This window comes from Kogia breviceps, chromosome 1 (genome assembly GCF_026419965.1).
Source record: "Kogia breviceps isolate mKogBre1 chromosome 1, mKogBre1 haplotype 1, whole genome shotgun sequence".
Classification (NCBI taxonomy): Eukaryota; Metazoa; Chordata; class Mammalia; order Artiodactyla; family Physeteridae; genus Kogia; species Kogia breviceps.
The window spans coordinates 117,180,630-117,189,425 of record NC_081310.1 but is presented as its reverse complement, the minus strand read 5'-3'; positions in this window follow the sequence as shown (position 1 = coordinate 117,189,425).

Sequence of the window (8,796 nt, the reverse complement as noted above, 5' to 3'; positions counted from 1 at the left end):
ACAACTACTGAAGCCCGCACGCCTAGAGCCCGTGCTCTGCAGCAAGAGAAGCCACTGCAATGAGAAGCCTGCGCACCACAATGAAGAGTAGCCCCCGCTCGCCGCAACTAGAGAAAGTCCGCGCGCAGCAACAAAGATCCAACGCAGCCAAAAAAAAAAAAAAAGTGAATCAAGGGCAGAGTGTTTCCCAAGCCCAGGTCTGGTGAGGGCAGAGGGCAGAGGACATCCCTGTAGGCCTATGGGCTGCCTTGGAGAAATGAATGAAGAGACATCTGTGTTCTACGCCCACCCCACCCGCCAACCTTCTCCCTCCCTCTCTCCCCTTTGGGTGAACATGGCTTAGTATTGAGTAGGAAGTGAATGTCCCTATTCCTTGAGCCCAGTTCTCTAGGCCTGATTATAGAAGAGGCAACCAGAGGCTGGGGTAGTACATCTAAAACTATCGAGAAGAAAATGTATTATCTGCCTAAAGGAACGTGTCAAAAGAGAACACAAGAAAGCACAGTAAAATGTGTTCCACCTGGAATGTAAACTCCATGAGGCAGGGACTTGGAGTATCTGAAGATTCCATCTCTGGTATGCAGTCAAGGATGTGGTATGTGGTAGCATTCAAGTATGTGCTGAAGGTATAAAATAATGAATAAATGAATGAGTGAATGATGACTCAAGAGATGGATCTCCCCCAGGTGGAGACTGGCACACAAGCTGCCCTGCTCAGTGCTCTGAGATGTAGCCAAAGACCTGTGTTCTTTTAAACACTTGAAGCATCAACCAACTCCTTTGGGTTTACTTTTCTCCCTACCCATAGCATGTGCCTCACCTTCCCCACCCATAGTTCTATCAGCCAAAGGGAGCAAAAATGCTCAGCACGCGGGAAGGACATTCCAGTCCAGATGACAGATACCCTCCCGCAAGAACTCCCCACTAGGCTACCTGGTGTATGGCCTCAGGTGAGTGAATGATCATGTGTCCACCAGGCTCTCAGGCTCCATTCAACCCTGGGGGACTGACAAGAACAAACCACTACAAGTTCACCAAGGTGGTGCCGCCCAAGACGGCCTCCGGGCCTGGTGACACCTCCACCTCACCATCCCCCTAGTTTGATTTTGCACTGGTCACTTAAGTGTTTCTCCAGACACTGCTGATGGGCTCCAACCCTGGCAACTGACTGATGCGGTGCCCAGACGGCTTGGCTCTCGGCAGCGTCCCTGCCCCACACATCCCACAGCCCCAGCCTCGGGGTCAGTCCCCAGGAACCTGAGCCGCTTGTGCTTCTCAGGAAGGAACAGACACCTTGGGGACCTGCTCAGGACCTGCCCGTGGGCGTCAGCCCAGCCCACCGCCTAAAAGCTCACCGGGCCTCCTCCCACATCCGCCAACACCAACACGTATTCACCAGGCAAGATGGTGCAGTGGGCTCGGGGCTCAGAAAGACCTGGGTTTGGAGCCTGGCCCTACCACCCACTGGCTGTGTGGCTCTGGGAAGATCACTTTGCTTCTCTGTGCCTCGGTTTCCCCATCTGTAAAATAAGGATAACAACAGTCGTATCAGCCAGAGTTTAGCACAGGAAACAGGAACCAGAACCACTCAAGGTATTTTGAGCAGAGAGTGACTTGATACGGGGGTGGGGGTGGGGGTTAGGTGCTAATGGGATGGTTGGATGGCTGGACGGGGGAGGCGAGGAGGTAAGGCTGAGTCTCCAGAGGATCTGCTCCCTCGCTGTGGGTAGGAGAGGAAGGTGGGCATCTGGAGGTTGCCCTGGCACTCCTGAGTTCAGGATAGAAGTGTATCCGGGGGATCCAAGGAGCAGGCAGGGCCTCCACTGCTGCTGCCAGGGGTAGGGACCACACACTGGACAGCACTGCAGGAAAAGATGCACAGACCCCTGCTTGCCGGAAGGGAGCAGCCAAAGCAGCAGGAAGGAGGCCTCTGGCTCCCTTCCACCTTCCAAATCCCATATGAGGGTCTCAGCGTTGCATCACAGGATGCTTCTCACCACACCCCAACCTCCACAAAAGGCCTCTCCCCCACCCCCACTTCCCTCCTTTCTTGCCGCCCCCAGGCTGGATGTGGCGGTGTGGGGCGCCCTCGTGTGGTCGAGAGCGGCCCTGCAGCCCCCGCCGCCAGGATCCCAGGCTGCCCTCCTTCTCCTCCTCCTGCACCTGTGCTGCCCTCCTGCTGGAGCCCCGGGCCTCGCTGTCCCACGGACGTCATGGCTGTGCCACCGCCCACGCCCACTACTCCAACTGGCCCGCCTCCAAGCTACATTCCCTCCTTCTTTTACCTCTGAATGTTTTCTCACTTATATTTTAAAATTCACTGTTCTATGTATATCAAAGAGTATGTATTAGTTATCTAACCCTATGTAACCAATTACCCTAAAATGTAGCAGCTTAAAATAGCAAACATTTATTACCTCACATAGTCCGATCGTCCGAAATCCGGGAGCACTTTAGCTGGGTGGCGCTGACTCAGGGTCTCATGCAGGTGCTGTCAAGACACTGGCTGAGACTGTGGTCATCTGAAAGCTGGGGTGGCTCCACTTCCAAGTTCACTCACACTGTCTTCCTTGAAAGCCCTGAGTTCCTTGCCTTTGGGCCTCCCCGTAAAGCTGCTGGCGACATGTCAGCTGGCTTCCCCCAGAACAAATGTTCCCAGGGAAAGAGAGCAAGAGAAACCAAAATATTAAAACCCAACCTCAGAAGTGACCTTCCAGGAGTTCCTTGGCAGTCCAGTGGTTAGGACTTGGCTCTTTCACTGCTGGGGCCTGGAACTAAGATCCTGAAAGCCGATGCAGGGGACACGGGTTCGTGCCCCGGTCCGGGAAGATCCCACATGGCGGCTTGGCCCGTGAGCCATGGCCGCTGAGCCTGCGTGTCCGGAGCCGACGTGTCTGGAACATGCACGTCCGGAGCCTGTGCTCCGCAACGGGAGAGGCCACGACAGTGACAGGCCCGCGTACCACAAAAAAAAAAAAAAAAAGATCAACACCCATGAACCCACCACTCACACGAGAACCGGAACATCACGTCTCCTGTCATCTACCCTCTGCCTCCCTGTGTGAGAAGCTAACCCCATTTTGAATTTTGTGTCTGTCATTCCTTTGCTTTTCAAAAAGTTTTGCCACATAGGCACATATGTCTAAGTAATATGTTTGTTTCATTTGCTTTTTTGATCTTTATAGAAATGATTGGCTGTAAGTAGTAAGTGGTGCTCCCTCCTCCAAGATTCAAGCTTCTATAAAGCTCTTCTTTTCCCTTTTGTTCCCCTTCCTCTGGAGGGGTAGCTGCTTCCTGACATTCTTATTTCTGGGTTACCTCAGCATTCTTTATTTATCCATTCTCCTGTGGATGGACATTTGGGTTATTTCCACTCCTATTTGAAAAATGATGCTGTCTCTTGGGTCCATGTCTTCTGGTACATGTGTGCAAGTTTCTCCACATTTATACCTAAGCATAGGATGCTGGGTCCTAGGATATGCAAACAAGACAACGTCAAATTATTTTCCAAGATGGTTGCACCAATTTACACTCTCACTTGCAGGTTACACAAAATCCTATCGATCCACATGTTCTCCCTCAGGTATGTACTGTGGGGAGGTGGACCCAGGGCCCTGGGAGAGAAGAGAGGCTCCCAGGCACTGAGGATGGCAGTGAGGGGACTCCAGCCCAGCTCAGCCAGAGGAGCTTTCAGGCCCTGTGATGTTGTGATTTATGATCAGAAATATATATTTGGTCTTCATACCCATCCCGTGTCTGGCATAGACCTCCTAAAACCCTTGGAATTTCCTAATTGAGGAGGGCAGACACAGGTGTCTTTTGTTATGTAAATGAGAGGACTTTTGGGACAGCACCTAAGGTTGGCTGCTGGTGACCAGAGGGCCTGCCATGTGAATAAGGGTTGGAACTTTCAGTCCCACCCACCGACTTCTGGGAGGGAAGAAGGATTGGAGGTTGAATCAATTACCAACAGCCAACGAGGTGATCAGTCGTGAATGTGCAATGAAGCTCTATAAAAACCCAAAAGGAGGGACTTCCTTGGCAGTCCAGTGGTTAAGAATACTGGCTTCCAATGCAGGGGACGTGGGTTCGACCCCTGGTCGGGGAACTAGGATCCGCATATGCTGTGCAGTGCAGCCAAAAAAAAAAAAAAAAAAAACAACAAATAACGAAACAAAGGGGAGGGTTTAGGGAGCTCCTGGGTTGGTGAACACATAGAGAGCTGGAGAGAGGGGCACTTAGAGAGGGCATGCAATCTTCGTGCCCTCTGCCATACCTTCCTCGCCCTACACATCTCTTCTATCTGGTTGTTCCTGAGACATATCCTTTCATAATAAACTGGTAAACTAGTGAGTAAAATGTTTCTCTGAGCTTCTGTGAGCCTACCTAGCAAATTCATCCAACCCAAGGAGGATGTCTTTGGAACCTCCAATCTATAGCTTGTTGTCAGAAGTCCAGTTAAAAACCTGGACTAGCAACTGGTGTCTGAAGGGCAGGAGAGTGAGGTGACGTTGGAGGAAGTCTTGTAGGAGCCCTTAAGCTGTGGAATCCGATGCTGTCTCTGGGTAGCTAGTGTCAGAATCGAGTTCAATTGTATGTAGGACACCCACGTGGCCTCGGAGAATTGCTTGTTGGTTGGGAGACACCCCCCCAACTCACACACCTCATGCACTCACATGTTGCAGTTGGGTCCAGGAACCAATGTAGGCCCCCAGGAAGCATTCGACTGGCCCCTCTTGAGGGAAAGCTCACTTACATAGGGACACATTTGCACTCAGCTTCTCTGTTGCTCCAGAGAAAACCATTTATACCCTCCTTGTTGTAAGGATTTCATGTTGTAAGGACTTCATGAGAATCCTAACAAAGAATCCGTTGCATGCACAGCAGATGCTCACTAGAGCATCTTTCCTTCTTCTCCCTGCTCCCTCCCCTGCTGCAGCTGCTTCTTTTGGAAAGTAGAAGTAAGTGAAAGAAACAAACTCCGAAGCAAATCAGGGTGCTCTGACCTCCACCATAGCTAACACAGCATTGATTAATTGCTTACCCACAGAAAGGAAAAGTTAATTACCTACCAAGGAAATTTTAAAAAGAAAAAAGGAAACATGAGTTTAAATCTTAATTCGGACCCCTCCTGCATGGTGAGAGTGGAAATGAGCTGATTTCCCTTGGATCTAATTGTTGGCAATTAAAGTGAAGGCCTCTGATCCCTGGGCAGCCTCTTGCTCCCACTGTCTCCCCACAGACCTCCAGCCACACCTCCTCTCAGAAGAGGCAGAGAGAAGGGGAGCCTGGAGGGGAAGACCACTGTCTCCAGGACTCTGGCCATCGCCCTCAGGGAGATACTCCTGAGCAGGGATTAGAAACACTGGGCAGAGTCCATTGCCCCCAATCCACCATTCTTGCCTGGTTCACTGCTGCCTAAAATGTCACCACAGGAATAGTGGTAGATGCTGTGATGCCCTGTGGCCCAGATTCCGCTCCAGGCATGCAGGACACTCCCCAGCTGCTGGGATGGCTGCCAGCAGACAGCCTCAGCTGCCGCCCTTCTGGATTGCCCGAGGTCACACCTTGGCAGGTGTGACGAGCCAGCCTACAGCCAGTGACAATTAACATGAGGTCCCAAGGCCCAGCATTCTCACCTCCATTTGGGTCACCTCTGAAAGTTTTGTCAGCTCCTGTGCTCCCGGGAGGGTTGGCTGGGCAGTTGTTCAGGCTGCAGTGCAGCTCACCTCCCTCTGGTCAACCCTGCTGCCAAACCCTCTTCCACAGGTGACAATCCCAAGAGAACTCCCTAATGAACGTCCTGTACACTTATCTCCATCTCAGAGTTTGCTTCTCGGACATCCCAACATGTGACAGAGATTTAAATTAAGCAAATTTAAATTTGAATGTAATTTTACAAATTTAGAATGTAAAATTTTACATTCTATAGAATCATAAACTAAAGGAACCTCAGAAGGCATCTAGCCCAGCCTCCCTCCCAGCACGATGGTACGGTTAGCATCTGACCCGGCTGATGGGGCCTTGGTGGAACACTGACCGTGACACGGACTTGTCATCTCAGAGAGTGGCCCTTTCGGTGCCTGCATGACCTGGACTGCTAGAAGGCTCTTCTCACACTGGTCAGCTCCTGCCAGGCAGAGCCACAGAGCAAGGGTCTATGTGGTGCCAGGATGGTGCCAGGCTGTGGGGAAGACAGGATGGTGCAGACCCTGCCCCAGCACCTCAGCAGTCCTGATGACGTGCACTTGCCCCACAGCTGAAGTGCTGCACTGCCCTCTGGACAGCGGAGCACAGACACACAGTAGGACAGCCACCCGATGGCCTGGACACTCCACTTCTGTAAGCAGCCTGGTCCCCAGCTGGCTCAAGTCAGATATTTCCAGGTGCTTTCTTGCTTGCTTGCTTGCTTTCTGTGTTGGTTCCTCATTGCTGTGCACCGGCTTTCTCTAGTTGCAGCGAGCGGGGGCTGCTTTTCGTTGCGGAGTGCAGACTTCTCATTACGGTGGCTTCTCCTGTTGCGGAGCACGGGCCTCTAGGTGCGCGGGCTTCCACCAGGGAAGTCCCTTTCCAGGTGCTTTTGATAAGCCTAGCCCCCGCCTGGGGCTCCTCCAAGGGTATCCTCAGTCTGACCTGGTTCCCCCTTTCAGCAGCACAGGTCCCCCAGCTGAGGACCAGTTCAGCTGAGGTTGTGTCACCCCCTATATGGCAGGAAAGGTCACTGGTCTGCTAAAGAATTGGCCGGTGCCCAGTGATTCCCTGGATGACGTGGCTTCACTGAGCCACCTCTAGGACCCTGTTGCAGCTCTGGCCCCAGGCGCAGCTAGATGGCACTGTTCCTTCATGGTGGCACCTGCCCTGGCCTGACCAGCAAGCTCACCCAGCACACACCCACATGACTGCATGGATGCAGAGAGGTCCACACCGTTCCTGGACCCCAGCCCTAGGCCTTTATGGAGGCCGCGGTCAAAGCCCATTGGAGACACTGCCCACTCCTTCCTCCAGGGCTCAGAGCAATAATTGTTCATTCAACAAGTATTGGTGGAGGGGCCAGGGTGGGTGGGAGACGCCCAGAAGAGGTTTTGGGGAGGGAGGAGGGGTGGGGGGTGGGCAGACCAACGCCTTCTGCAGGCTGGGCCCCGGCAAGGTGGGGTGGAGAGGAGGGCTGGACCCTTAGCTAGTCCAGGCAGGACCCCCAAACAAACTTGTGCCGGTGACATGCGCAGAAGTTGGCAGGGTCCCGTTCAGCTCAGCTGGACTCTCCTGGGCCCACACAGCACAGCCCTTCCTCCGCTGGGTCCCGGCACCGGAGGGCTTTCCCTTCCTCACCCCACCCCACAATGGTTGTCCCACTCTCTCCCTAGGCTCTTCCTCTGGGGCCTCTAAACAACCAGCACCTTCCAGATAGTCCACACAAAAGTCTCTCCAGGACTGATGCGGGCACCCAAGCATTAACCCTCTGGGCCTTAATTCCCCGGGCAGGAGATAGGGGTGGGAGTCGGGGCAAGACGGAGCTGCAGTTAACAACTGTCTACACATCTGTCTGCACCAGCCTGAGAGCAGCAAGGACAGAACGGCCTCCCAGGGGAGTCTTCTAGCCCCAGGACTGCCATGGGCTGGTTGGGAGAAAGGTATTAGATATCCAGCGAGTGCTCGGCAAGCAGGGATAGATGGAGGAGCTCAGGGCTGGGCTGAGAGCTGGGCCTGTTCCCGAATTAGGACCCAGGTGGAATCCATCACCATGATCCGCAGCCAAGGGGAACGTGGAGATGAGCCTTCTCCATGGAGTTCTGGTCTCTGAAGAGTGGGGAGGGTGTCAGGGACAAGAAGGAAACGCTGTCTCGTAAGCCAAGGCCCAGGCCTATTTAAAGGTTTAATGTTGTCAGAGGTCTGGGGCTGGGTTGGGCAGGAGAGCTCAATAATTCAGAGAGCAAGTGGAGAAGTGACTTTGCTGATGCCGACTGAGGTCTGCGCCTGGCTGGACTCCGAGCATCACCCTGGGCCCCCTGGGTGGTGACTCTGGGGCAGGCAGAGGAGGGAGTGAGCACAAAGCCAGTCTTTCATGCAGCTGTGTTAGGGGACCACTGACTGAACCCGCCCACCAGGGCCAGGCACCACAGTAACCGTTTGCATGAGTTTTCTTGTGACAGGAGGTCCTGGTAAGGAACGCGGAACTAACAAGCCACCACCAACCGGAAGAATTCAGGAAAGGTCAAAAGGAGAGAGGAGACTCAAGGCCGTATGTCCTACCAACCTCCCAGAATCCTTCTCTCTGGAATCCATCTTGGCTGAGCAATGCGGGCCACCAGGAAGGACCCTGAGTCAGAATGATTGGCCAGAGACGACCCGGAAACTAACCCCATCACCATAAAACCCGAGACGGCAAGCCACGTGGCACAGCAGTCCTCCTGGGTTCCCTTACCCTCCTGCCTTCCGCCGGGCGCCCCTTCCCAGTAAAGTCTCCTGCTTTGTCAGCACGTGTGTCTCCTCGGACAATTCATCTCCGAGTGTTAGACGAGAGCCCGCTCTCGGGACCTGGAAAGGGTCCCCCTTTCTTCAACAGTCTGATGGGCTTTTTTTCTTAAGGCACTTTCACAAGTCTCCTTTCTCACCTCACGCCCTCTTCCCCAGGGCCCTGTGAGGTGAGCAGGGCAGGTAATGAGACTCAAGGGGTCCGAATGAGCTGGCCATGCTCACGTGCCTGGTAGGTGAGGCTGAAACCCAGGAGACTCCTGGACCTCCTCTGTCCATCCCCCAACCTCATCCCCCAGACAGGAACCCCTCACCTCTGCATGG